This window comes from Pseudopodoces humilis, chromosome 8 (assembly GCF_049639895.1).
Source record: "Pseudopodoces humilis isolate 2021_Gansu_Grassland_sample_001 chromosome 8, ASM4963989v1, whole genome shotgun sequence".
Lineage (NCBI taxonomy): Eukaryota > Metazoa > Chordata > Aves > Passeriformes > Paridae > Pseudopodoces > Pseudopodoces humilis.
Genome location: NC_142207.1, coordinates 4,573,896 through 4,601,895, shown reverse-complemented (window position 1 = coordinate 4,601,895; position 28,000 = coordinate 4,573,896). Strand labels below are relative to the sequence as shown.

General features: G+C 37.3%; 1 protein-coding gene and 1 long non-coding RNA gene across 2 annotated transcripts in view; one reads left to right on the top strand and one right to left on the bottom strand.

Moving 5' to 3' along the window:
• The window catches only part of LRP1B (LDL receptor related protein 1B), a 714,787-nt gene that overhangs the window by 380,118 nt on the left and 306,669 nt on the right, over nt 1-28,000 (bottom strand). The window lies entirely within an intron of this gene.
• On the top strand, nt 196-5,991 carry LOC148183828 (uncharacterized). The gene is made up of 6 exons (XR_015773083.1): nt 196-332; nt 907-987; nt 3,018-3,112; nt 3,606-3,672; nt 4,597-4,746; nt 5,099-5,991. It is a non-coding gene; the product is annotated as an uncharacterized LOC148183828 (long non-coding RNA).

The window sequence follows — 28,000 nt, the reverse complement described above, 5'->3', positions numbered from 1 at the left end:
GAATGAAATTCATTTTCTGTTTAGAGCACTGCTACATAGAAGCACCTGGAAGAGTTGGAAAGGGAGGTGTTTGCACAACACACAGGAGCATCGTGGAAGAGATGAGAACTCAGCTGCCACAAACTACCTTCAAAAGAATTAATTCCCCTTTATCATTAATTCCAGCTGGGATCAGCCTGAGCTTTGAGGGCTGTACCTACATCAATGCTGACTAATTGCTTCAAGAGGAGACTGAATATTGTTTGTTATTTCCTGGGCAAAGGCCTGAACTGCAGGTTGAGAAGGCTGGAGTGAGGGATTTGTCCTTTTGTGTTTGGCTGAAGAAGATGAAGGTAGGTGCATTTCCACAGCCTCCTTTTTCAGAGCTCTCCCTGTGCCACACAAACACCCTGCAGCTGTTTGCTCGGTGAAAATACTTAATTTTTAAGAACAAAGCCTGTAGGGATTCAGTGTTGCACCCAAATATCCATTTTTACCTTGTTAGTCTTGCTTAAAAAAAAGAAAAACGTCAGGGCCTCTGCACAGTGAAACTTGCATTTGTCCTCTGACTAAAAACAGACACCAAAATCAATTGTGTTGGTTTTACTGTCCATTAGTGATGGTCGAGTCTCCCATTCTGAGATTTTTCTGATGTCCTTATAAGATCAGTAGCTGGGGTAACATTTTATCCCCATTTTGCTGGTTCAAAAATGATGTTTCATTCTTGTGCCATTGAAATTTGTTTCAGTTCTAAAAGAATGTAAGAAAATTTTTCTTTTTCTAATTTTTTATTTCCTGGTCTTTGACCCAAATGTCTCAATTATAAAGAATATAAGTAAACAATGGAGTTGGAAGGAAGTATTTTAAATGTATCTTTTATTCATGCCCTTTCTCACAGATGCTTTTTTCCTTTTTTTCCCATGCTAGAGATGATGAAAAAGGAGAAGTCTACACCATGAAGAATGGTCTCTGTCTCGGGACCTCTTAACTGCAACAAATATTTGAAAGGTGATGTTTCCCTTTCTCTCTGCTATTGTCCCTTGGATGCTTTTATGGAAAAATATATATATATATTCAATATGCTGTTTGGAGGACCTTTCTCCCATTTTTGTTATCTCTGCCTCCTGGTGGTCTTTGTTTTTTGAGTTTTTATTTTAAAAAAGATCCACTTTTAAGCACTTCTTTAGTCCTGACTCATGTTCTGCTATTCACATGTCTTTGCCTTACAGTCACTGGCTTTACCCTGGTGCATTTATTTTATACATTAAAAGAAAGGTATTGAAGCTGAGATCACAATACAAAAGAATTGGCCCCATTTTTCCTGGCAAATATATCCCCTAGTTTTCAGATCCTTTCCTTGGAATCTTATTCCTCAACTCTGCTTGTCTCAGGTTTGCTTTGGGGTATTGCTCTCTTGTCAGAAGAGCAATAACGAGTAACCCTCCCAGCCTGTGAGCCAGAATCCAAATAAATATCAAGGCCTTGATTTTGCAGTTAAACAGAAGTGCTTCTCCCATTTACTTTCATAAAACTACAGTTGTGAGGCTCCTTGCTCCAGGCAGTGGCTCATGTAAATATTCGTTTACAGTTTCTCCCCCTCACACTGCCTGCAGAGCAGCTACAGAATCCATCAGTCAGTACAGGCATCAAGAAGAAAGTGAAATGAAAACTGGTATTAGTACAAACATATCTGCATAGACAAAGAAATACTGGAAGCATAAGCCAGGATCAGAGACAGAGAAAAATCACAGAATGTTTTGGGTTGGAAGGGACCTTAAAGATCATTTAGTTCCAACCCTCCTGCTGTGGGGGGAGGGATGCCACCAAGAGACAAGAAATTAGGCAACAGACACATGCAGCAAATGGGGGGGGAAAAAATATAAAAACAAAGCCAACCCCCTCAAGATCTACATCTGCTATAACATTTTTGTGCACTTTTCTTTTTAAGACCTACAGTGCTTGGTGAAAGGCTTTGATTGATGAGTAGGAAAACAGTTTCTTTCCTAATTTAAATGAGTTGAAAGAATAAAGTCTGACATAACTATATATTCAATGAATGTATTTGTATGTCCACAAATAGATAAATGGATCATTTATTCACTTCCATGAAGGCACCTTTATATGTTGGAAGATAAAGAAGAGGGAGATTTGTAGAGCTCCATAAAAGCCCCAAAACCCTGTCAGTACTCACATTGTTTCCCTGTGTATTTACTGGTGTGCAGACACAACCAGCTATTACCTGAAAGATTTTCAGTCAGAGGTCTAAGTAAACTTCTTTAGTTCCCAGCTGAGCTTTTAGAGAAATTGATATGGTTTCTGAGGAAAAAAAAAGTCCCAGACTTAAGCACCTCCAAGCAGAAACCCATTTTTAAGCTACTTAAAATCTTGAGGCATTCTGAGCTCCCAAAAATCCTTTGTTCTCAAGAAATTATTCAAAGTTTAAGTTTTACATCTTCAAATTCAGTTTACCAGCTTACTGGAATTCTGCACATCCACTGCCAGGATTTGAACTGGTTTAAAAGGTAGATTTCAAGACAGGCACAGTGTTTTATTCATCACTGGGCTCCTTATTTTGGGGGGTTATGTTACTTGCTGACTAATTGCTGTACTGAACATCCTCCTCCCTGACTTTTACCCAGTTTTGGGCAGTGTACAGAGAGCTTTGCTCTCTGTGCCATGGGGATAATGGAATTCATGCTTGGCCTATTGTGCAGAACTGCCAATTTCGCTCCTGCCCGGCTGTTCCATAGCATGACTTTTAATTCAGAGCAAATCTCTTCCTTTTCTGAACATGAACTGTGAATTATACAATTAGTGTCCTTTTATATCTGAAGAAAGAAATCTAAATGTTAACTAAATACAATTTTCCTCTTGATGTGTATTCACAATGGTGGCTCAGTCTTCTTAGTCCACCAACCACACACTATTAATAGTCCTTTCTTATTTTCCTTCAGACTTATTTCATCTCACTTCTAAAACTCTATTTACCGCTAAGATTTCATTTTTTCTGAACATTTTTGCATCTTTGTTTTCATCAGCTTCAGCAAGTGCCTGGGCCACAGCAATTCCAGGGAGACTCTGCATTTTTACCATCATTCTCTTGTCTTCTAGAAAAGCAGATTTCCCAACAGAGGTCAGTAAAAGCAAAGAAGATTTTTGTAACAAAATGTAGGCACTCTTTGGAATGACCCCTTTTGTCATGTGTAGAATTGTATGGATTTTAAATTTGTCCTTTTTTAGTGAGAGTTTTCCTAGGTTTTCTGTTGCTAATATTCATTAGCTGGTTTGCTATAACTTCTTTATTTCCAAGTAGAAATGCAAAAGGAAGAAGATATTTTGTCTGTTTGTTTTGTGAACATTGTCCACCAAATGCTGTAATCTAATTGAGCTTTCTCAACTGGAGCCGAAGAAACACAACTTGAGTTATCCACATCTTTGATGAACAGTCACTGGATTATTCCATGCTTTCTGATTTCATAATTTGCTCAATAACATTTAATTAAAACTGATATTTCCTATGCACAGTAACTAATTAAAAAATTCAGCAGTTTCTGTTCAGCCAAGTCCATATATGCCAACATAAGCACATAGCTCCTAACATACCAATGTCATTTTCTCTCTTGCAGTTTATATTTGTGAGACTATACCCAAAGTGCCTTCACTGCTCATTACTGCAGCTCTAGGACAACCTTGGTAAGATCAGTAACTTAAATAATTTTGTTTTGTTTTTAATGGGAAAGCTGAGACTCCTTTAGCCTGTAACTTAAATTGTTCAGCATTTCAGAAACCATCTGGTTGGTGCTGGGTACCTCAGACAGATAAATACTCTTAGATGGGGTTGTTATTGCTTAATTCATCCTTTGGCTCTGCTTTGTTTACACTGCAAGTCTTTCCTGGTTTATAACCATATTTACTGTCACTTGCAGGAAATCAGCATTTTTCAATAAAGTTTGAGGTTTTTTGTTTGGTTTTTTTTGGGGGGGTTTGTTCATTTGCTGTTGTTTTGGTTTTTCATACAGCATCAAATGAATTTAAGAAATCAAATAATCAATTTTCATAAGGGCTTGGAGCCTTCTAGCTCCCATCACTTCTGATACAAGGGCAGGTGCTGTTATCAGGTACCAACTTTTAGACCAAGAACAAGTGATGCTCCAAGCGTTCTTCCAGCCTTGACAGACAACTCCAGCTCCTGGCCCCTCATGGACACAACTCAGTGAAATGAAAAGCAGTTTTCAATGGGGACAAATTGATTTTATGCCTGCACTGAACTTGGCCAAACTCCCTCGTGAAAAAAGGAGTATTGCTTTTTCTTCCAAGTTTTGAAAATTACTTAAAACAAGAAGTTTTTCTGCTCTCTCAGTTTTTTGGGGTTTTTTTTTGTTTGTTTGTTTGTTTGTTTGGGTGTTTTTTAATGGAAGGGATCTCTTCCAATCACAGCCTGTTGGAAAGCCAGAGCACAGCCACGTGTAAGCACTCTCAGAGCTGGCAGTCAAGTTCTCTTTAATTCTCATTACGTCTTCTAAGAGTTTCCCAGTAGAAAGCTGTAGGGGATTAAACCCCTTCTCCCTCCCCTGTGCAATGCTGTAGGCACTGTGCCCAGTGGATTTTTCTTTTCAGGAACTTGGTAGGAGCAAAATCCAGCAGTGTGGTGATGCTGGGAAGTCAGGCCGAGCTCAGACATCCCTCGAGCACGGCAAAGTTTGTGTTCATCCTGGAATGCAACAGTGCACCACATGTTACAGAAATGGATTATCACTTCTGATTCGTGTAAGTGTCTCCAAGTCAGCCAAGCACGCCATCCTTCAAATCCACATCATTTTTTTTTGGTGGCAAGGCTGTAATCACCAGTTCCATCCCTCAGATGAAAAGTTTTTAGCAAGACTTCTTGTTCGAAGGCTGCATCATCACAACAAGCTTCAAAAATTAAATTAGGAAATAGGAATTTCTTTATAGCTACTGAACTGTGAAGGAATTGAGTCCTTTTCAAGCTGCTTTTCCAACTTCTCTATCACTTCTTTACCTCGATCTCCCTGTGCTTTCTCAAAAGTGGCTTTGGTAAGTTTTTCATATTTTCTTTCTCTTAACCAAACGTGATTTACAACTTATCTATGTTCAACAGCTGGGAAGACTGCTTGAGTGACCTGACATCAGTTTCCATCCAGCTGGAGATGTCTCTGCCACCCGTGATCCGGGGGCAGCTGTTCACACGCACAGAGATTCAAATGATTGTCAGATCTGGCTGTAATGGCTCCTTGGTAGAGCTTCACTGAGCTGCTGAGCACAAACAAGCTCAGGAGAAAAGTCCCTCAGCTCTGACACTTATTCCTTAGGCCAGCATAACAATCAGGCTTTGACCCTGTTTTGGGGTTTGATACTAAACAATCCTGAACAAAAACAGTTAAGAAGGGAAAAAACTCCTTGCCCTTCCCTCATCTAAACCCCATATCTCACCAACAAACAAAAGATAAAAGCAAACTAAAAAAGACAACACAAAAGCCAAATGAACTCTATAGATAAGGCACATGTGATTAAACTTCTTACTAAATTAAAATTATTCCAGATTCTGACAGGACTATGAATGAGATTTGATTCTCATTGAGTTCATTAACCCAATTTTATCAAACCCCATCTACATCTGACACAAAATGAGCAAAGAAAATGTTAATCATTGCAAAATACGAAGTGTCAGTGCAGAGCAAGATGTCACAGTGGTCTTGAGGACACGGGAAGAGTCCTGTCCACACTGGTTAAAGTGGTGGGAAGACTGGGAGAAAGGCAGGTCCAGGTGGGATATTTGGCTGCTTGTCCCATTAGCTGTGTTTATGTCAGAAGAAGCAGCTTTGTGAAAGGAAGGGAGAGCACAGAGTGGATAAAGAAGCACACCCACCATTGATTTTTCTCTTTCTGCATTAGCTAAGGCATGAAGGAAGCACGTGAAAATACCATTTTACACTGACAGACTTCAAAAAGAGAAAAGGCAAATGTCAGCAAAAAGATACAATATAATGTATGTGGAATGATTTTCAGAAGACAGAAAGAACAGGAAGGTTGAAGAACAATAATTACATTTAGAATAGAAAAAAGCTTTGAGAGCACTGGGTTTGATAAGTGTTTCAGTGGATACATCTTCAAGAGCAACACCTGCTTTTATGCTGGTGACCCTTTAATGAAAAGCTACCAACTTTTAGTGAGAGAAATCTTTTCTGTTACTAAGCCACTCAGCAAAAGCCACTCCCTGTGTGTTTGCAACTGATTTTCTTTTCTTTTTTTTTGTAATACTTTTGTAGAGATACACCTGATCTGGGTTCTGGGCAGAAAACAAAACCTTTAATCTGAACAAGCAATGTAATCAAATGACAAAAGTCACAAGCTGGGAGAAAAGCAATAACAAAAATACCATCAGACATCCAAAAAAGCCTGACTGAAGTAGCAAGTAGAAAACACAGAAAAAAAAATACTTCTCTGATGGCCTGAGTAATTATTTTATTTATTCAGGACTATTTAAAAGAAGTTAAAAATGACAACTTCCCAGATTGAAGCAGAATACACAACTGCTGGACAAATCATTCACATCCATGTGGAACACACAGACTAGAGCTGAACACCTGCAGAACCGCAGCACATTTACCTTTAAATTAAATGTTGCTACTAAAGGTTTATAAAGTAAAATTAACTTTATTTTAATTCTTAAGGAACAGAACCTTTCTACACCAACCTCATACATGAAATAAGGACAACATGGTTTAATATGTTTACAATACTCACAGTTGCCACTTACTTCAAATAAAATGTTTATTGTACTATGGCACCCTGTAATTCCCTCCAGAAATGCATATAATTATGCAAATCATCCAGAAATATTAATGAAAAATGTGAAAGTTTGATTTTGATAAAATCCAACAAGGTGTAGATAGAGATTTCAACATGAGTTTTACTCTAGACCCTGAATTCCATGAGGAATTGTCAATACTAGCTGGTCCTCCTCATTTTTCTGAATTATATATTTAGCTTCATTTAACATAACCAATGAGGCTTTAATTTGGGAAACATGAGATGAGGGTTCCCAAGGGTGTGTTGATGGAGAGTACGTAAATTATTAAATTCAAGTAATCAAATATAGAGGAAAAGCAAAAAAATGACTGCTAGATCATGCATAATTAACTACATACTAAGAGCACACACAACACATCTTAGGTTAATTTGTTTATTAGGCTCATAATTGAAATTTTTCTTCTGTTTAGTGCTATTAATATTCTCTACCCTTTCTGTAAAACACCTGATGTTCTTTATTCCAGACTTTCAAGTGGGATGCTGAGAGGCTAATCCAGATCAGATCTATAGAATTACATGGAGATTGTGTGGCTGTATTAGTAAAGATTTGTTCTTTATTTATTTATGGCAACATAAATCACTAATAAGTTCAGAGAAATCAAGGATATTATAGAGCTATAAAACAGATGCAGGTAAAGATGACCTACACCATTAAAAGTGAGGCTTGTTATGGCTGCTTTTCAAGTAGGAAAAATTGATGGATGGCAGGGGGTCTATTTCCCAGGAGTAAAGTATCCCAGAAATATAGAACCTTTAAGCTGGCTGTAATGATCATATTCAGTCATTACTCAAAATCAGATTTATCATTAATTCAGTGCATTGCCAGCACACACCTCTCACTCGCCATTTGACTATTTTTGCATCCCATGGCACTGCACAATTAGTTCCTGAATTCCAGTGATGTTCCTGCCCTGATTTGATCTCTCTTCAATCAAACCAGCTATGAATACCAGGGAACAGGGAAGTTCTTACCATTCCCTTGGTATACAGTCTTGGGAATAAAAGCATGATATTCTTATCGTGGCAAAATGAAAATCAAAGGCAAAAGGAGAAAATAAAATTTAAAAAAAAAGAAAAAGAAAATTCTTGCAACTTGGACCAGCAAAAAACTTTTTGCAATATTTGCTTTGCTCTAATTGCTGATACAGCAAGACATTTTTACTTAAACAAAAGATCAAATCAAGGTTATTTGCAGTAATTAAAGCTGCAGTCTCCAAGTACTAACTGGGTGAGGAAAAAAAAAAGTGTAGTACTGGAGGAATTCCTTCAAACTCCCCTGGGCTCTTTTCTCTTCATTCTGGAGCTCCATAAGTGGAGTAAACAGCCCAACATCCTTCCCAGTTTGAGACTGGAGACTGTTTTCTATACACTATTACTCAGATTAACAAGAAGAGATGTAAAAATACAAAAAAAAATATCAACAACAGAAATCCTCTATCCTTCTTGTACCTCCATTGCCATTCCTTCCTCCCAAATTTTGTAAAACCTCTTCTATATGATAATCACAAAATATCAGTAAGTTAAGGAACTATGCAAATTTATACCACTTCAATGTAATCTCTCTCTATTTAAATGAGTGCAGAAGGGAAGGATCCAAAACTGCCAGAAAAAAAAGAACTAGTTTTGAAAAACTGTTAATATTTATATGGTGAACTTCCAAGTGATTGGAACATCTCCTTTATTTACCTAAGAAGTGCACCATAAACCTTTTTTTTTTTTCTTTTCATTTAGTAAAAATTTAACCTAATCTGTTAATGAACCTACTAAGGTACTACTAAGTAGTGAGGTGATATGATATTTTCAAGTGCATGCTGATTTTCAGTCTATACTCTCACACTTTTTTTTTTAACCACTTCTAAATACAGCTCATGCCACTGAAATCTAAGAAACTTCTCTGCTGAGTATCCACAAAGTAATAGATAACTCAAATTTATATCCACGTGCACAGTGACACAAGATTCATCAAAGTCTTACTTATTGCTTATTTTTCTTAATTCAAGTTAGAGACACTAAGACAGGAAGCTTTTTCTGACACTGGCAACTGTCAAAAAGCTTTCCTAAAAAAAGAACCTGGGAGACAGTGTTGCATTTTAATTTCCATCTGATTTCAAAACAAGATATTTTTCTGTCCTACAGGCAAATGACTTCAGAACACAATGGTGTGAATGTTCCATTGTTTCAGCCTGATAAATGCTCTGCTTCCAGCTACTTTCTCCACTCCTGTACTTTGGCTTTAGTGTTTAGTTCCTGCTGCTTTTGCTAATACTTGACCTCCAGTATTTCTCAGATACTCCTGGTTTGGTCCTCTGCTCTTAGGTTTGATGTGGTTTTTGGTTTGTTTTTTTTTTTTCCTCCACCTGCTTTTTAGTTTCCTCTTTAATATATGACTAAGCAGGTTTTATCTCTGTGGTCCTGTTTGATTCTCAGTTTTTTTTCTCCTTAATTTCCACAACAGAATTTTTAATCCAAGTCCTGGCAGTAGCTTGACCACTCAGTTTGTATTGAGGAACACATTTCAAGACTATTTCTGCCCAGTTACAAAGTCCATATTAAATTTAGCTGAAATGTACTAAGGGCTAAATGGAAAATTCTTCACATGTAGGCCCTTGACTTATACAGCTAATCATTCACTCTGTGATTCTGTGTGAATAAAATCAAAAAGGATTCAGAAACCTTGTCCTGAAGAAACTCTAAAAATTTCATCTGTCAGTATTCATCTCTCATTTTACAGCATTTTTTCTCTCAAACATCAATCTGAATAGCTTTCGGTTTCCACAAGTGTTTGCAGGAGGAAAAAAAAAACTTTTGCATCTTTTCAGTGTTTTCTAAAAAAAATTATTTGTTCAACAACTTTAGGATGCTCTTTATCTTCCCTCCATTCGTAAAAGTGTGGGATTTCACAGGAATTAAAACTCTATTCACAGTTCATTACTCTGCCGACTAACAGTTTTAATTGGTCAAATAATTATTTGCTAAGAATGTTTCAGCCAATTATCTTGAAGTATGCTGCTGGGGGAGAGGGAGGGTTATTTGTCAAGAGGATGCAGCTGCCAAACACATTCCACATAATCATAAAATAGTCTGGATAGGCTGAGGAACAATTTCTTGTAATGTTTTTTTGTTAAAAGGAATCTAAAGGAATCCCTATGTCAGATCTTCCTTTTATCCAAACTTCCCAATAACTTTTAATCTTAGAAAAAAGGAAAAAAAAAACAAACTTAAAACTCCAAAAAAACCTCTATGGGAGGCAGTCTACTATGGTAGAAAAGGTAAGAGAAAAGATCTGTTTAACCTTTGTGTCCCCCAGCACGAAACAGCTGTAATTGCACCACAACTCCACTGTCCACGGGAGAACAGATAAATTCTCAGCAGCTGGTTACAACCAGAATTAAATTTCTTTAGAATAGGACCCATCTATAGAGGCAACACAACCTTATCTCTGCAGCTTTGTTTACTTCTCCCATTGATTTAGATCCAGGAGATAGGACTTATTTCAGTGATAAACTTCTGAACAATGCAGGCCCAGTATTTATCCTCTTTTGTGTCAGCTTTTCAAAAACTCATAAATCTTTTTATTACAAGCACACCTGCAAAATGTTACTGATTTCCTGAGATGTCCCCCTCAGTGAATGTGGCACATTTCATGAGACAAGTAGAATATGAAAGTTCAGATTTAAAGAAAAAAATGCTCCAGTTCTCAACTTTGAAAATATTAAGATCTTGTCAAGGAATAATGGGGGAAAACCAATCAGAAGAGTATATACCAATTTCAAAAGACAATTTGCCAATCATTTGCTCTACTCTGAGCTTCTGTGGGGAAGTTCTCCTAAATAACAATAATTTGACTGGCAAATTGTAGAGCTGCAAAAGCTCATCTTTGGCATCTCCATTAAAAGGCTTTCAGCTACTCCTTAGCTCACTGAATGTAGTTTTATTTTGTTTACTTGTTTGGCTGTAATTGCATGCAATTTGTAATTGTTCCTTCCCTATAATTACACATGCCACTTTTCCTAGTGAAAAAATGATGCAGCAATGTGGCAGTCTAAAGATACATGTGGTGAAAATTGACAGATTTTCACTACTACATGTTTTTGATGTGTATAGGTGTCATGGAAAAGAATGAAGACCTAGCAGTGCACACAGATCAAAGCTGCTCAGTTTTGCAATGGAAATCTCAACATGCATTAAAATTCTTTTCATCTTAGTGATCATAGTGTAATAAATACTTTGCTAAATGAAAACCCTTTCATTGTTCCAAATATTTATTTTTTTTCAGATAACTCTGTAGACTCACAACATTATAATTAGTTGAAAGAGAGATATTTTGCAAACTTCTATAATGTGCCCAGTGACCAGGAGGGTTATGTAGTGCAACATTTCACATGCTGTATTTCATTAGTTTCTAAAAACAGGGCTAAAATACCCAAGTCTTTCAGTAACCAAATGGATGCTTTTGATAATCCTTTAGATAAAAATGGAAGAACACTTTATACTGAAATGGGGACAACTTATATAGCAGAATTGCACAGTAATAGAAACAGATGTTAATGCAGTTCACTGAAATGAAAACATGATCCAGAGTTTAAAAACTCCAAACCTAAACAATCCAGAATTTGACCCTGAGCTAAGACAACTGCAACTGTGGATGAGGAATGACGAGAAACTAAAGGAAATCCTCATTGTCCTTCCCCGGTGAGATGAAGAGAGAACACCCTAAATGCAAGCTCATTAAAAGCATTTGGATTCCTTTAGGATCAATGTTAACAAAAGCCAAGTGAAGGAATAATACATCTCCAGCAAGTGGCCACACCGACAACACTTCAGTCACTTAGAAAAATAGCTGCAATTTTATCAGCAGCACTGCTAACACTGCAGAGAAAGGCATGTGCATGAAACCTACTACCAACAGTGCGTGTGCACTGTAGCCTAAATGTTCTCCTCCTCCACGTACACCTGGATATTTGGAAAACATGGATTAAAAAGCTGGGTCTGCCCACGAGTCACTGGCCACATTCATGTGGTGACAGCTAAATTACAGTTTATCTATCACGTCACAGCCACTCGCTCGGTGTGTGTGGATATCTGAGTGCATGCAAAACACACTTCATTTCCCAAGGATAATGCACGTGGGTTAAGCTTTCCCATTTCACTCTCAAAAATAATGGAATATTTATACAGTTCTTGCTGTTCCTTTGACAAACAGCAACTTCCTGAACTATTGCAACTGGTGTACGTGACCATGTTCTGACCAACCCAAGAGGCTTCCTACTGTCCTCATTTTACAGATAAATCAACTGAAACACTGAAATCAAATTACACTACAGTGGTGACAGATAAACTTCTGATTCTTCATCTCAAATCTGCTCCTGCTGTTTCCACACTGTCCCCACTTTACAGCCAGGCTTCAGCAGTCTTCCCTTTTTTAACTTTTTTAAACAATTTTTTATGATCCTTTTAGTACTGCAGTAATTGTAATATATGTACGTGTAAATTATTGTGGGAAGTAAAACTATTAAGAAATTTTACTAAAATAAAACATGTTGGGTATTAGAGAAGCTTCACTGATGTGACTTTTATTGTTTTTCAATTTTATTCATATATTTTATCCCTCCCAACCCCAATTGTTATTCGGAGCAGACTTTTACAATGCTATGCACAACCTTTTAGTGTCTCCATCAGTAGCTGGAAACGCTCAGAATGGGTAAATATAAAAATGCAGATGAATTTCTAGGTGGTGCAATCACTAACAATTCCATTGGCCAGTTATTTCTGGAGACTGGTGAGGTGGAGGGAAAGAATGAAAAAGCAAAGCCTTATTGAAGTGCCTGAGAATATTCCCTTCAAAAACAATCTCAGTTTATTTCTCCATCAGTATTTCAACTGACCTCATAGAACAAACCTATTTCTGATTCCTCTGTCATCAGCTGGGAATGAGAATAACAGATGTGATGGACAGTGAGCTTTTCTGGGGCAGGCAGGAGAGGAGACCAGGAGTTTCCTGATAACCTGCTGGGCTCCATCCCCACTTCCCATCCTGTCCATTGTAATCCCTGTTTGTGAGCTGGGCACAGCTCCAATGCTCCAGGTAGTAATTTAGTGATGAGCTGAAATGAAGTTCTCCCTAGTCTGACATCCCTTTCAGCTGGCTGTGCCTCCCTGGCAGAGGGCACCACTCCTGGTGCTGTTACTGCCAGCTGCAGTGTTTGATCCCACTCAGAGGTGGGGCTGTGATCAGGGTCTGCACCCTTGTGCACACCTGTTACTTATGGCTGCAAAGTTGTGTTTTGCAGTAATGAAAAACATTTCCTCTAACTGAGTACCTACTTATCTAGGCTCTAAAAACTGACTTTACAGGGAAAAAAAAACCCAACAAATCCATGCATGAAGCTACGGTTTAAATATATCCAGGTTTTTACCCCATACTAGAATGTAGTCTAGTGAATCTATAAACAAAAGTAATCTTTTTCTACTGATATCAGATCATGGTTACCTCAGCCACCTGTGGTGCCTTTCTCAGACCATTTTTTTGTAATTGTAGATTTGTTGCTTTCAGAGTCTGTAACCAATATCACAGAAAGGTTTGGGTTAGAAGGGACCTTAAAGCTCATCCCATTCCACCCCCTGCCATGGGCAGGGACGCCTTCCACCATCCCAGGTTGTCCCAGCCCTGTCCAACCTGGCCTTGGACACTTCCAGAGTCAGCCCCAACCTCACTGAGCCACCTGTGCCAGGGCCTTGCCACTCTCACAGTAAAGAATTTCTTTCTGATATATGATGTGGAATGTTTGAAATCTAAATAATTGAGACAAAATTTGAGTGTTGCCTCTCTTCCACAACAACAAACCCACTGTGGGGTGAACTAGCTCCTCTCCAACGTGTTCTACTGCTGCAGATGGCCACAATCTACTGAAGATTCCCATTAAAAATCAATTTGCAGTAACAATATCACAATACTTTAGTCCCTGAGTTTCCTCCAGGTACAGACATATGCAGCTATGAATGTGAAAGTACCAATGAAAAACAGGAGTTTCTTGTACTGTATGTATTTTTCATTTAAACTCAGTAATTCTTTAGAAGGCTTATTATGTCAAAATAAAAGTGTTAGTATCATTTATATCCTTCTGAGAAATATATTACCTTATATATCAAGAAAACTAATTAGAGCAAGAATATTGTTTTCTGGTCCTTTCTAAATTGTACACAACCTTTTTATTGACACAGTGAATTGTCCTTGGTTGAAAGTGATGATTCCTTCAGAGCCAAACTCTTAAATCTTTATTTAATAGTGGAGCAAGCCCTGAAGAAACAATATTCTCATGTGTCAAAGTAGTGTAGTTTTGAAAATACAACCTTCTGCAGAAACAGATTTCAATTACATTTCTTTCATGCTTAAAATGCAGTTACCTCATTGACTAATTTTCCATCCAGCATATAACTATGTAATGTATAACAATTTTAATATAAATGTAGCTGGCCATAACAAAAAAAAAAAAACAGAAAAAAACTTGAGAAATAAAACTGCAAATCATTGCTTAATTGACTCACAAATGTCACTAGCTCCAACCATGCCACAGCAATGACAAGTTACTATGGAAACTAATGTATAAATTATGTTTTAGAATAATTAAAGTATGCATTAATTCACATTGCAGAATTTAACAGAGCTATGCAGAAACAAACCATCTTGCACAGAGGCATCCACCATCCCAGAACAGACTCCTGCACCCCATGGAAATGAGGAAAGATGCATTTTCCTGTCAATGAAGTACTTGAGACTTGAGCTAGCTACACTTGTACTCTTTGAGAGGAGCATCATCTGTGTTTTGTATCTCCATCAGGCACCAAACTAAATGTAGAATTCACAAGCTGTGTACTCTCTTTCTGCTTTTTCCCAGGGAGACAAGGGCAAAGCAGACTTGAAGGAAGAAGAGACAATAATGTTGGATGATTTGAACATTAGGGATGGAAAACAATTCCGAAGCAGATGTAGATGTAAATGTATCCCCCTGATCTGTGTCTTCACAGACAGCAGCAAAGTAACTCATTGTTTTCCCTCACATGTTAACTCTGTGATAAGAAAGAAAACATTCCAGCAAATTATTTTCCCCAAAGATCAAACCCTTTGTTCTGCAGAGCATGTCAGTGTATCTGCAGAGGGATCCGTGAGAGGGGAGGGCGTTAATTGCCTTGTGAGTCCAATGCACTGTTAATAGAAATTTCTTCTGAATAAATAATGTGGAAATAAGAATATTAAATAGTTCATGATTTCCTAATTTACCTTCATTTTCACTCATTTGGAATTGCCACAGCTGAATGTGTTCTGCTTCTCAGCTGAGTAAGGAGTTTAGAAACCCTTCCCTTGCCCTGGAGGTGAGGGCTGGGACAGGGGAGCTCCCAGACTTGCCCAGGTAATTCCGCAGCCCCCAGGGTTTCCTGGCTGGGATAAGGCACAGCTCAGAGGTGTGAACCCCTCAGAACCTGATGGATCCCCAGATCCCTGGCCCAGGACGAAGAGGGCACTGACTGATTTCTCACCTCACACCTTGTTCTGAGGGAAAACAGTAAAAAACAGCTTTTTATGGCATAGATTCTCAAAAAGAATAAAAAACCCCAAACTTCAGTAGACCTTGCTTCTTCATCATTTTGTGCAGTGCCATGTCACTTCCTCCAAGTGACAAATGTCCTTAGTGTCTGCCTCTTCTCTCCACAACTACTAGAAGAAGTGAAGCAATTAAAAGTATTTCATAACTCAGATTATTTTTGCTTTTGTGAAGGAGCATCCAGGCTCCTGTGACCTGTACATTTAAATTTCTTTTTTTTCTATTTTTGACTAATTAAAATCCTACTCACTAATAAAGTTCAGAAGAAAACAGTATAAAATAATGTTATTTAAGTGGTACCCTCTCCTCCTGTTAGAGCTTAAATGATTTCTTGCACTTACTCTGCTTGTGTCTATCTCACACACCTTGACACAGTGCCACTGAAGTGACATTTAGACAAAAATATGTGCCTACCCCAAAGTTTTGTGCACATTTACTCACTTTGAAGTTAACAGGAAAGAAACCGGAGTGCAGAGGAACTTATGTTTTTTCTTTTTTCTAATGTGGTGTGGTTTGGTTTTAATACAGTATTTGTGCCCGGTGATTCAGACAGGGCCTGAAACTCAGGATTGTCTGGTTCTACTCACAGTCCTAACCCAGGGAAAAAAAAATACTGGTTTTGCAAACTTTTGCTTTTCCCTAATATTACTTCCATGGTTTTCGTAGTTATCTACTACATCACAATTAATTATGTGTATATAACATTTGAACTCCCTCACTGGAAGGTGCTAGATAAGTGTTATTTAACCTTGAATTCATTAATAAGTCTTATAATCAGAATAACTGGATAATCTCATTCTTTCTAAGTCCTCGCCAAAATATTAATCATTCAGAAGGTTAGAAACGTTATTAATACCAAATCTCTTTTCTTTTTCAGCTTTATGGCAGAACTTACAATCAGAAAAAAACGAGGTGGGATAAAAAGAGAAAAATGAGAGCTTTTGAAGAGAGGTGTGGTTATTAAGTCTCACCTGCCCAGGAACAGCTCCACAAAACACACCAGCTCTGCCATTCCAGAGAGCTTTGTGTTGTGAGAGCTGCTGGGTTACAACACATTCCAGTGACACAGAATCATGATTTGACACTCATTTGCAATTTCTCATTGCTGGAATTTATTTGAGAAAGACAATGTATCAAAACACTTTTTTTTTTTTTTTTTTTTTTTTTAGCTTAAACTGAGTAAGTTTGCTAAGAAAACATCAAATTTTGCTGTTCAAAAGACAGCGTGATTCCACTGATGAAAATGAGTTTGGAAAATTGGCTTTTAGACAGCAATGGGAAATGTTCCTCAAAGGAAAGCCTAGCAGGACTTTCTTCTTCCTACTGTCTTGGGGTCTGCACAATGTCACATTTTAACTGTTAAATATTGAATTTTCTCAATTTTCTTTCCCCCCATATAAGTTGATTATGGAAAACTTCATTTAAAGATGGATTGGGAGTTTCTAAATGAGTTAAAATTCTGTTTCACTATATTCTAAATTTAATCATGAAGGCTAAATTTATATAGAACAATTCTTCAGAGGCAAGTCATTATCATAATGTGGGCTCAGTAAAAACCCAGATTAAAAAAAAAATTGCTAAGGGAACCTTTTTTTTTTCCTCTTTATGTAAACAAATAACCACAATCCAAACATTCCCCAAAGTAAAACCAATGCAATGCATTTCAAAAATTAAAGTATTTCCATTTCTTTTCCTTTTGAGGACTAATGAACAATGTATACATGACAGATATTGCTCATATCCCTTAGTAGTAGGAGCAGTATTACAGCAATTATTGGGTTATTTGTATTTACATAAAACAGAAGTTGGTAGAGACAAAATGAGATTTCCAAGCTTAGAAAACAGGTGGAAATTGTATCCAAAAAAAACACTAACAAACACATGATAAAATAATTATTAAGATACATAGAGGAAGCTAAAAATGACATAGAATGAAAATAGAAATAAAGTCTCTCTCAAGTTTATATAAGCCTATTACAAAGGCGAGAATCTTCTTGAAAAGAATAATGAATATATCTATATGATAACTTTTTTTACAAGTGTCCCTTACCTAAATATCTTAAAATAACAGTACCATCATGAGGTAAGAGAGAAGGTCATCCTGTGAATTAAAGAGTCTCTAAAAGATTAAAAACATATGGTAGAATTTTTATTTCCCCCCCCCAGTAATTGATGTAGGTTATTCCAAAGATCAGGGCTCAGAACTGTGATGTTCAATGTTTAAGTAAATCATGTGGCAAGCTGGAAGGTTTGTACATGAGTTTGATGGAAAAGGCACAGACAACACAGACTGGTGATAAAATGGCAGATCCATCTAAATGGCAGCACAGAAGTAAAAATAACCCTACCTAGAGCAATAATAAACCCTAGATAAGACATTGCCACTCATACAAGACATCTGGTGTCATGTCAGACAGTTCCCTAAAAGTGTCAGCTTAATGCTCAGTAGCTCTCAAGAAGGAAAATAGAAAACTATTAGGAATATCTCAAAACCATCATCGTGCCATTGTGTAAATTCATGATGCATGGCTGGAATTTTCCATGCAATCCCAGGCATCTCACCTCAAGAAAGCCTTAAGGCAGAACTATGGAAAAAAGAAAATCAACAAATAAATAAAACATAGATAGTTTACAGAAGTTTCTAAATAGGAAAAGAAATACACATGTAATAGAAAAAACAAAAACCAAACCAGACAAAATAAAATACCAAATCATATGAGGGCATTGAAAAGAATTTATATATATATATATAATGTGCTTACTAGAAACAAAAGGGGATAAATTTAAACTGAATCTTATAAAGCTACCATTTGAAATCATAGTTTTGTAAGTGTTGAGGATTTGATTGAAGTCAATGTGTTCAAAAACAGGTCAGGGCAAAGTCTTGTCATTGCCAACCAGTTAGGATGGTGCAGATACAAAGTGTAGCTGAGAAGGGCTTTTTCTTTGTTCTTGACTTATCAGTTTAAATCTGTGATGCATCCCAAGGTTGGATAAATCTCCCTGTACCCTGGATGCTTTATGTGTCCCTACTGGCCACTTGCCAGAAAACTATTGAATTGGTTGGGTCCTTGGATTCTCCATATTAGAAGTTTTTATGCTTCTGAATCCTTAAGCTTATTTATTGTTAATGTACACCTGATCCAATTCAACTTTGATTTAGCTACTATTTTATTTAATATTGGGTAAGAGTTATCTAGTTGAAATACTTCTTTATAATGGTTCATTACAAAGTTATTTCCAAGTATCTCACATTTTTTTATTTTCCCTTTCTTATTTTCCTTTTCTTTTTTTTTTGTAGTTGCATTCTCACAGTTTTCTGAAAAAAGTTAATTAAACAGTGAGACAGCATTTAAACCAGTGTGAACCTCCTCACACAGAACTATTAGCCAACCCAGAGCTGAAAATTGGTTGGAAATTTGCTGTACTGCAGAAAGTAAAAGACAACTCCATGGCAAAGGTCAAGGACTGAAATAAACAGGCAGAGATTCTGAGTTGGCGGACAGTAGTATCTGGAATTTTTCTCTAAAACAACAACTTACCCAGCAAATTGCTAAATTACTGCCATTCAAGGCACGCAGGACTCAGAAAATACACTGGGATGCAGTTTAAAATATCTGCTCCTGCTCTCTGTTCCCCAGGCTTGGCTGCCCTCCTCCTCCGTGCCAACGCTGGCACTTGCGGGATCCAAGACTGAACAGAAAGCTGGAGCGTGCCAAAATTATCCCAACTGATGGAGAAGCACAGTCTGCAGACAGATCAGCTCCCAGCACCCAGAGTTATCCCAGCTGATGGAAAATCACAGTCTGCAGACAGATCAGCTCCCAGCACAGCTCACTCCGCTCATGGGTAGATTCTAAGTGACAGCAATGAAGGAATCAACAGAAACTGCTGCTGGAGAAACCATATGCAAATAGTCTGATTCAATCTATTTTTATCATTGTCCTCAACATTGTTATTCAGCATAAAACAAGAGCAAGTTATATAATTTCCATAACATCTTATTTCCATTAAAAAGTCCTTACTAAAGAGGAGAGAGCAGGACTTTCCCTCATCTTTTCAGAGGGCTATTCACTTCTCTCTACAAAGATAGTTTTCCAGTGAGATTTAAAATGCTTTCAAGTCCCATGGATAAATAAAGACCTGCCAGCAGTACAAGGAGATTCTAATGGATTGCCATTAGCAACATGTCCAGCTACAGAAAAATAATTGAATTGGTCAGTGAGCAGTTCTGCTTCCTGTGTGGTGCCATTAGGAAGGCACAGGAGAACCGAGAGACTGCGCTGTTGCTAAAGCACCAGCTCAGATTTTGTACTCTCAGCATTATTAGCAGACCAGATCTTGTAAAATCCCAGCTGTTAGGCAGTTAAATGTGATGGAACACTGGTACTCCATGCATGGGACCTCTGGAATGTTTGTGTGGGATGGGATTCAGACTCACAATTTGAGTTTGAGCTCTAGAGCCCTGTTCTGAAATGGAAGAAATGACTCTTCCATCATGACGAGCTATGGGGTACCAGAGTAAACAAAAATCTCTTAAATCCATTTTTCAATAGTTATTTTTAGACAAAGTCCACCAACACAGGCAGACAATTAAACCCTTGCAAGGCTGTTCCAACACTTTACCACAGCATTTTAGTATTTCAAAACCTACTGTTGATCTAAATTGAGAAAAATTGAACGGTTACCGAGAACTGTCAGGCTGAAATATTATTTTCAAAGTTGTACTCACACTCCTTCCTTTCAACATTGGTATTAAGGATGGTATTTGAGATGAATATAAAGGCCATCACAGCCCCTGCCCAAGGTTCTGCTCTCCTTGTTCAGAACATTCAAACACAGACATTTTAGATGATTTCAGCACAGTTCTTACACAGTATTTTGGGAAGTCCTTCTTCCACTTCCCCTCTTCACCCAAAACATCAAACTGACAGATCCCTGCAAAATATTTTGGCTGTACAAAGCCAACAAGCTCTACATGTAATATTTGCTGTTCACCAGCACCTTGTCGTGTCAGAGAAACAGATGTTTCCCTGCTTCCCTTCTGACAAGTTTGTACAATGTGCAGCAAACCTCCATCTCCCCTCTTTGGCACCAACCACACTGTCAGTCATGAGCACAAAGTATTTAATCAACTCCAAACAAACCTCCCAGACACGAGAGAGGCTGAGAAATAACAAGGGTGCCTCAAAAGGGGATGCAATTCTTTCAAAAATAATCATCTCTCATCCCATCATTTTTCAATAGCTTAGATTTGGGATTTCTCTGCCAGTTCATGAGGCTTCCAGATTTCCTTTCACATCTGCTCAGAGCTGGAAATCCTACATGTAATGGATTTTATTCAGCTTCTCCAGAGGGAATTTATGTAATCATTTAATTAAGGTTTCCTTTTGTTCAGCTAGCCAGCCTGGGTCAGGGGCTGCAGGGATCACAGGCCCAGGCAGGATGAGTGTGTGTTCCTGGAAAATCATACTCATGCTGAATTACACCAGAACTTTTTATATCACTTTAGGGAAAAATGTCAGAAAAATTGAAAAATACTTTTGCTTTCAGTAAAATATTTGTTCAATACCAGCTAGAGTTGCAGTTAATTAAGCCTGTGGTAATTTATAAGAGGATCCTTTGTGTTTCTGATGTTCAAAAGAATCTCCTATTAAGAGAGAAGATTTGGAAATTCAGAAATCTGCTTCCAATGGAAGATTTAAATCATCCCTCATATTTCTAGCATAGCACAAATGGCAACTTGCCTTAGATTATATTCAACTGTTTTTTTCCCTCACCCCAAAAAGAGGCCATGAACAAAGGGCAGAGCTCTGAAAAAACGAAATACACTACCACTGTATAAAGCATATGGGTATTCAGGAATACTGAACCAATATTAGCTTCAGGTTTACCAAAAATTTTAGTCTGGAGTTTACACAGCTTCTTGTTTTATTATCCTGACTACAAAGTTAGAGTAGTGCACAATAAACAATAAGGCAGTTAAAAATATCTATATAACAATAGCATGACTGCCTTGAGGAAGAGCTCTGCACACAGTGGCACACACCTGAGCACTGATTTACACCTCTAATTATTTAACCATATCAACAGTGGGGGAACTCTTTTTATTTTTATGAGCTTGCAAAGGTAACAGCAGAGAAGAAAAGCAATTTTAGGTGTGCTGAAAATCTAGACCTAAGACTCCTGTCTAGGATCCTTTAAATGAATTTGTCACACAAATTGTGAGTCAACTCTATATTAAAATTAGCACTAACTTTCCTAATGCCAGTTTCTCCAGTCCTCCCTACATGACTATCCACTTTTTCCCTTTACCAAAAATAATCTCATTTAATTCTACACCAAAACTTGACTCAAGGTAATAGTTAAAATTAAAAACAAAGCTGAGAATAAAACTCCAGTTCATCTCTTTTAGTACCCTCAGTGTAGTTCTACCAGATACTTACCAGAAAAATTAAACAGAAAATTATGTTGGTTTTTTTTGTTTTGTTTTTTTAAAGTGAAACATTTAATCTCCTTTTTGATTTAACAAATGGATATGTGAAGACCACTTCCCCAAGAAAGACCAACTGTAATGGCTTCTTTTCATTTGCATTATGAAATGCTGACAAAATTTCAGCCTTCTCTGTCCTATTTCATTATCCTTCCTCAGATTTTAACAACATATGCTTTGTCAGCACTCTTCATTTATAGCATATTGCTCTGTTCTCTACGACTGCTTTTTCTTTCTAAAAATAAAATTGGGAATCTGTCTTGCTTAACTTGGCTATGGGGCTTGTTCTGTGTATCTTCCTTTCTTCCTCACCCTCCAAAAATCCACTTACTGTCATTCCTGTCTTGAGGCTTGTCAAATAATAGCTATACCAGTAAGGTATATATTGCTCTGTCTTGACAACTGATGATGCCTTAGTTCGATAAAGATTTTCCCAACCTTATACACAGCACTAGAGCAGCCAAAATTTACTCACCTTTCTGTTTATGCATGGAATTTTATAAAGGGTCTTTAGCTAGAAATTCCCACTTCATTGCTATGAAGGCAGAAATGTGACAGGAGTTGAATATTTACCCATACTACCGTGAGTGGAAATTTTTACTGAAAGAAATATTGATGGCCTCGCTGAGCAAAGCTCCAGGCTTCATAATTCCTGGAAGTTTGGGTGAACAGTGGCTCAACTGACCTGACAAGACCACCACTTCCACCAGACTGGTGATAATCCTTCAGAGTAAAAAGAGGAGATTCACTGCAGTGAGATTGTTCAGTCAGCTCTGTAATTAAAGCTAAAAAAGGTTTCAATTTTCTACTCTGAAGTGCCAAAATTATTTAAACCAGAACTAGAAATATACCATTTGGTTATTGTTAACCTACAGCACTGTGTTGTTTTGCTGCTGCTCCTGAGGCAGCTCGTGCTACAGATATTTTTTCCCAAGGCACTAACGTCAACATCTTTGTTTTATCAATCAGCTTCTAATCTCATCAAAACCAATACCAAGGTAGCTTGGTAGGATCTACTGCCCCTCAGCCAATGCTAATAGGCATTAATTACGTTACATTCCTTACATTTTTATTAAGCAAGCCTTGCCTTAACCACTGCATTATTTTGTTCTGGATCAATACCAGGCAATCACCAGGACCAGCAGCAACGCTTTTTAAATATCTGCACAACGTTATCCTTCTGTCTGGTATCTGTACCTTCCCAAGATGAATTATTTTAGTTATTACAAAGAACAATTCTACACATACATCGAAAATGCCATTGCTGAAGTAACTTTAATTTGATATTTGTTGTTATAAAACTATAGAATACATTTTCAAGAAGTGTTGGGCATTGAAATATAGAAAAAATAAGATCTTGCATCCAGCATCCTAGAGCTTATGGGCAAAAATATGAGCTCCAAAAGTGTTCAATTTTATGGTCAAGACCTATCAGGGCAAGATGACATCCAGCCCTTTCACCTGTCAGGCTCATTGTGCAGATGAGCTCTGGTTATTTCAGCAAAAAGACAAAAAAAAGGAAGGTGCCCCTTGCCTACTGCTGCCTACCCTGCTGACAGAACGTTCCCCATGGGAGATCCTGCTCCATATCCTCCTCCAGCTGAGGAGATTTTAATCCCTATTTCACACCTCCCTGGAGGCTTCCCCAGACTTCTGCTGTCAGGTATTGGGCAGCTCCATCTGTTTCTGTCAGCACGTTTCCTGTAGACTTTGTAGGTAGAAATTATTGATTAAAATCAGTATGTTGAAAGTATTGATTAAAAACACCCAGAGGGAAATTTGCTCCCTAAATTTCTGAAACTAGGTTTGCAAAGCTGCATTCATATATATATACATATATATATATATATATTTGTACAGAATCACACAGATATTTATATATTTAAAATTAAAGACCACACTGGAATAAAAATTTGCATTCCCACAGAACACAAAGAATATTGGAAGTTCTGAAACAAATTTAATGTCATTTCATTTTCCTTCTGCTTCTAGATATTGGACCATAGAATCAGCACTCAATTGCTGTCTTAAAAAAAAAAGTCTCAATAAAAGAATTAAAATTGTGAAGAAAGAATGAAATAATGTGGTTGTCCAGATGAAAAGTTTTGACACTATCAAAGACAAAATGAGGAGCTTATATAAACTGACTGAAGACAGCAGTAATACAGCTGAAAGCTAATAAAAGATTTAGGTCTTGTGAAAGTTCATACTCTGGTCAAAATCACTGGATAGAAAATTGGTGCAATTATATTCATATCTTTTTTATTTCCTGAGAAATAAACTGTCTTCCACAAACTATACAGTATTTTAAATCAGTGCAAATTATTTAATTGGTTTTCCCTAAAATGTTTGAATCAGTGACATAATTACAATAGTTCTTCTATCAATTTTTTTTTTCCCAAATATGGACTATTTTGCTTATGACATTCAACTCCACAGTGCCCAGCAGATTTCCTTTTTCTCTTTACATAGCTTTTGAAGCAGCAATACTAGAAAAACAAAGTACATAGTACCCAAAGGAGCAGTTTCTGTTCACTGCCTTTCTCCTTCTCCACTGAAAGTACCCATGTTCTTAGGTTAATCTGTGCCTAAATATTTTATTATTTCTTTTATTCATTCAAAAGAGCAGCAGAAGTGTATAATAACTCTAAACCACATCAAATAAAGTTCTGCCCTGGCACAAAGAACACAGCATCTTTGAAACTTGTTTCCCAACTCTGCCTCAGAACATCTGAAAGAAACATGAGGTGGTGTGGAAGTCTCCCTGACATGTCTCTCAAAGTAAGAGAACTGCTCATTTTCTAAGAAATGACCTGTGGTGTATCAAAAAGGAAAATTTTGTATTGTTTCCAAACCTTTTCATCCACACAATGTAACAATGACAATGAGCTCTTTGCATTAAAGTGAATAAGTGGCACAGGAGTAACTCCAACAGGTGTGAATCCTCTTCTGCATGACTGTGCTCAATGCAGTGGTAAAACACTGAATGCTTTTCCATTTCATTCACCACCTCAGCAAATATACATAAATAATGCACAACAAAAGATTCTCCATGGAAACACTCTGTTTAATAGTTGGGTTTGGTTTTTTTCCCTATTAATTCTTAATGCGTAATGAAATAGCTGGATTCTCCAGAGCACTTTGCTCATCCAAAGAAAGTGGAAATCATGAACTGTATTGAGTCATGGAATGGTTTGGGTTGGAAAGGACTCTAAAGATCATCTTATACCAATCCCCTGCAGTTGCCCAGGACACTTTCCACCACTAAACCAATGATGTCAAACACCTGCCTGATTTTGACTGATATATTCCCACCATATTCTGAATAATTCAAAATTTAGCTTTATGAAACCATCCAATATTAAGAACATTCTTATTTTGAATATCCTGACCAGCCTAACTGGAACAGGCTGGGAGAGGCAGCAGAGATTTAAAGAACATCTCTGGAGGTTCTGCAGAGGCAAACTTTGTCTTTATGCCTGATACAAACACATCAACAGTGACAATATTCCATCTGGACTTTCTGTTTTCTCACTCTTTCTATTAGAGCCTCTATTTCTTAAAAAATATTTCTGTTTGCTACTGTCAAATAAACTGCTGCTGAGCTACGGGAATTCCTGGTATTTGTAGCTACCCAAACTGATTCATTAGTTCTCAGAATAGTGTGGTAGACAGCTCTAAAAATCACATTTTCATCAGATGAAGCTTGCCTGAGCTTAAGGGGGTAGTTATATATCTGAAATAAAATGTATTCTAAGGAATAGTTCCAGAAACTACAATAGAAAATTAGATGAAAATTGCTTAAAAGTACAAATTAAATGGCTCTTTTGATACATGATTCTAGAAATTAGATTGCACTATAGGAAACATGTCACAGCTTGACTTTGGGTGGTTTTAATAACTAAAGAAAAGAGTTTTCAGAAGATTGCATTTCTTGAACATTGCTTCTCAAATCAGAAACACAGTTTTTATTTATAGATATATATTTAAAATCCATGTGAGCTTTGATATAGGTTCTGTATTTTATAGAATTCAGAGCTGGAGGAGAGAGGGCAAAGAGGAGATAGAGATTACCAAAAAAATTCAAATCATGTTAAACTATGATGCTTCAGTGGCAGGAAAACATAGAAAATTAATAGTCCTTTTATCTGAATCAGCTCTGTAAGGAGGAAAAAGCCGTAATTTAAATTCCTTGCCTAATAATTATGTATGATTATAACCAGAAACAAGACTCAGATCAAGTTTTGGTTTTTTTCCCCCTCTCTCAGCCACCCTTTCTTTCCAAGAGGCAAAGTTTGGGGAGTCCCACTTGCAGGCTTGGTGGCAGCTCCATGTGCTGCCGTGTCACCTACACAGGAGCACTAAACAATCCAAAGGAAAAGTACATGCAAATTTCTGCCAGCAATTAGCGGGGTTTATGAGCTTGCTCAGAATGTTATTCTGTGAATTGATGGAAAAAACTGTTATTTCTTTCACGAGCAGTTGACATTTGTGAACAACAAGGCACCAGACCATCAGGTGGCTAATTTAAGCATTAACAGTCCTTGGCAGGAAAGACAGCCAGACTGCATGCAGGCATTTATGACAGCATTTCTAAATGTAGGTTTTGGTCTGTAATCCTATAAACGAACATTCTTTTGTGCAATATTTTGACAAATCTAGGGAAAAAATGCCAGGAAAAATCCAGCAGATAGCATGAGTCACACCTTTCCTAAGCCACTTCAGGCATCTGCTGCTATGGGACCATATGGGTAAAACAGAAGATGCAGGTACCTTTTCCAGTCACAAGTGTTCTAAAGATAAACATATGGGTAGAAAAATGCTAAAAAAAAAAAAGAGACTGATTTAATTGTTTGTTAATACGATGTACTATGCTTGCAACAGCTTTTCTTTTATCGCTGTTACAGCTAATTGTGATTCACTGTTGCTCTTGACACTCTGACATCCAAGTGCCAAAACTAAAAGTAAAACAATTTTAACTTTTAACATTGTGGGTTTTTTTTTTTGTTTTCAGGGTTTTGTTGTTGTGAGGTTTTTGTTGTTGTTGTTTGTTTGTTTTAATTGGCAGTGGGTGTCTTTCTGTGTCAACACTAACCTCATTTTTCACCCATATTTTAAATTTTGTTCATTCTTCTACAAGTTTATTGTAGTTAGAAAATGGACCAGCTGAACAGAGCAGGCTGGAATTGTATTTATTTTCCCCATATTAGAAGGTTGCTGAATGATGAATGTGCAAATAGCTTTGACACCAGGGGGGTTAATGGATCATTAACGGTATTTGCATAAAAAAGACTTAATCACGGCTTGTTCTTTTGTTTTATGGTAGAAGATGATACTAAGGGCTTCCACCACCAAAAAATAATAATAAAAAAAAAGTAATAAAAAACCCCCCCAGGTATTAAATGCTATAAATAACATTTCCTTACCTCATGTGTTTCTATAAATGGGTTCCAAAGTGCTGGCAGAGCTATGAAGAATCAGAGCCCTGGAGGCAGAATAGCCCCTGCTGGCACTGCCAATGCCCAGCTGCACTTCCCAGACAGGTGCCACAACCAAAATCCCACCTTTTAACACAGATATGTGATCAAGGCACAAATCTTGTCGAGGTTAACCACCTTCCTCACACTGATCATAATTAAGAAGTGACAGTGCATGAATTGATAAATATTATGACTTTTGCACTTTGTTAACAGTATGATCATCAGGTCATTTTTGTGAAAGTACAGGTTACTTTTACTGTATTTTTTCAATTTTGGGTACCAGAAAAATTTCAGGAGCAGATTGGTAGGTCATTTTCAAGCTGTTCTCAAGGTGTGAGTGAACGTCAGCAATTTCCAAAACCATGAGAATTCACAAATTTGAGGAAAGTGCAGTTTTTCAGGCACATAAAGATGTACCAAAACTATTGAGCAAAGTCTCAAATAATATGGCCTTTCGAATGAAAGATCACTACATATACAAACATACATATACATACCAAAGAATGGTTTAGGTTGAAAAGGACCTTAAAAATCATTTAGTTCCAACCTCACTGCCATAGACAAAGACACTTTCTACAAGACCAAGTTGCTCAGAGCACCATAAATATACATATAGA